This window comes from Brassica oleracea, chromosome C7 (assembly GCF_000695525.1).
Source record: "Brassica oleracea var. oleracea cultivar TO1000 chromosome C7, BOL, whole genome shotgun sequence".
In the NCBI taxonomy this organism is placed as follows: Eukaryota; Viridiplantae; Streptophyta; class Magnoliopsida; order Brassicales; family Brassicaceae; genus Brassica; species Brassica oleracea.
Window position 1 is genome coordinate 3,735,274 of NC_027754.1, and position 2,888 is coordinate 3,738,161.

Here is a 2,888-nt window from a genome sequence, read left to right on the forward strand (position 1 = left end):
GAAAAGGGGATCGAAGTAGACAAGGCAAAGATAGAAGTGATGATGAACTTACAACCCCCAAACTCTGTCAAAGGAATAAGAAGTTTCCTCGAACATGCTGGCTTTTACAGAAGATTCATCAAGGACTTCTCCAAAATCGCGAAACCACTCATTCGCCTGCTTTGCAAGGAGACAAGATTTGAGTTCGACAGCGATTGTTTGTCAGCCTTCCACACGATCAAAGGAGCTCTAGTCAGCACACCCATCATTCAACCACCAGACTGGGAGCTCCCATTCGAGATCATGACAGACGTAAGCGATTTTGCAGTTGGAGTTGTGCTAGGACAACGAAAAGAAAAGAAGCTTCATGTGATCTATTACGCGAGCAAGACATTAGATGAAGCTCAATGTCGCTATGCGACTACAGAAAAGGAACTTCTAGCAATTTTCTACGCCTTTGAAAAGTTCAGATCTTACCTGGTTGGATCTAAGGTGATAGTGCACACAGATCATGCAGGATTAAGGTATTTGCTAACGAAGAAGGATGCGAAGCCAAGGCTACTCCGATGGATATTATTACTCCAGGAATTTTACCTAGAAATCAAAGACAAAAAGGGCATTGAGAATGGCGTTGCAGATCATCTCTCCAGAATGAAGATAGGTGAAGATACAACACTTGATGACAACCTTCCAGTCGAGCATGTCTACTCGATCAGTCTGGGAAGCGTCACATAACAACCGCTCCGTCCAGTTTGTCAAGGGAATATCAGTAAACGGAATGAGATGCCTCAGAACTTCATCTTGTAGGTTCAAGTATTCGATTGTTGGGGAATCGACTTCATGGGACCATTCCCACCATCCTTCAAGAACGAGTACATCTTAGTAGTAGTTGACTACGTTTATAAGTGGGTGGAGGCGATTGCCAGTCCCACAAACGACGCAAGGGTGGTAACTAAGATGTTCAAAACCATAATCTTTCCAAGATTTGGGGTACCACGCGTAGTCATCAGTGATGGGGGTAGTCACTTCATCAACAAGATCTTTGCAGGTCTATTGAAGAAGAACGGCGTGCAACACAAGGTAGCCACGCCATATCACCCTCAAACTAGTGGCCAAGTAAGTTTCAAACAGAGAGATCAAGAGCATCCTGCAAAAAGCAATTAACACAAGTCGAAAGGATTGGTCGCTCAAGCTAGACAACGCTCTTTGGGCTTACAGAACAGCTTACAAAACACCAATCGGGACCACTCCTTACAATCTGGTGTACGGTAAAGCTTGTCACCTGCCGGTTGAGTTGGAGGATAAGGCAGTTTGGGCTGTGAAACTACTCAACTTCGACATCAAACCAGCAGCAGAGAGGTGATATGGGATTCTGTAGTAATAAAATCCGCTAAGCCATATTTGGCTAAAATTAAGTGATTCCCCCCCCCTTTTTTTCGATTCACGAACTGGAGGAAATTAGGCATCTCGCCTATGAAAGCTCTAAGATCTACAAGGAGAGAACGAAGGCTTACCACGACAAGAGGATCATCAACCGAAACTTCCAACCTCAGGATCAGGTTGTCCTGTTCAACTCAAGGCTACGATTGTTCCCTGGAAAGCTGCGATCTAGGTGGTCCAGACCATTCACCATTAAAGAGGTCCGCCCCCACGGAGCTGTTGTGTTGCTGAACACGAAAGGGGAATAATTTGTTGTCAATGGCCAACGTATAAAGCCATACCTTGCTGAGACAACAATCGCAGAGGGTGAAGAAATTCCCCTCACCGATCCTCCCCTAGCCTAATAGGCCAACTAAGTCAAGCTAGTGAGTTAAACCAAGCGCTCGGTGGGAGGCAACCCACAGGTGAGTGTAAATATTTCTTTTAGATTTCATTTTTGTGTTTCTTTTTACTTATTTGCAGGATTAAAAAAAAAAAAAAACCGAGTTACTAAACAGGAACAGTCTCCGATTTTTCGGAGCAGCCGCTCCGCTCATGTAAGTTCCTAGGGATCAAAAAAAAAAAGGATTTTATTAGATTTGAATTAATTTTGTAAAATAGAGGGAAACCCTAGGAAATAGGAAGTGGGGCACGAAGTGGGCCTATAAAAAGGGAACTTTCCCCATCTCTTTCCCACTTCAACAAAAACCGCCCCCATCGCCCCTCTCCCCTCTCCTTTAAAAACTTAAAACTCTTTCAACTTCTTTCGGTTTCTACTTGCTTGGTTTCAAACTGTTTGGCTAATTTGCAGGACTCTACCATCACCAATCGAACGGTAAGAGGCGAAATCACACTGTGATTCTCGGCCTAAAAATCTCTTTATCTTCTCATTTTTTGCGCTTGAATAGATCGATTTTAGGGTTTATCAAAATCAAAATCGACCTCTCCTTTTGCTGCTAGAATGGTTAATAGAAGTTGAGATGAGAATGGTTAAATCGATTAGGTTCGGTGGAAAGTCATCACCTTTAGCCAACGTTTTTAAATTACACATACATCGATTGCTAAGATATGGATTTTTGGATCCATTGAATCGATTTTTGATTGGCAAGTTGATCTAAGTACCTAGACTTCTAAATTGATTGTATTTGGTTTACCGTTATCAATCGCTTGAACTCTTTACATTGGGTTATGGGATAGTTTGGAAAGAGCAATTAAATCGTAAAAGCTTCCAACTCTTCCTACTAAACCCAATCGAATGGTACTAACTTTTTCCTTTGGTTTTGTTTTGCAGATGGCTCCCAAGCGAACCAAGGCAGCATCCAGGATCAAGCCACCATACACTCGGGGTGAACCGGAGGATTACATTGTTCCCCCAACCTACTCATGGCCACGAGAAGAGGGAACCGAGATCTCCATCACAGACCCGAACATCCCTAAGTCCTCGGAGACAAGATGGGATAAGTAAGCCTCCCGCCGCTACAACACTCTGC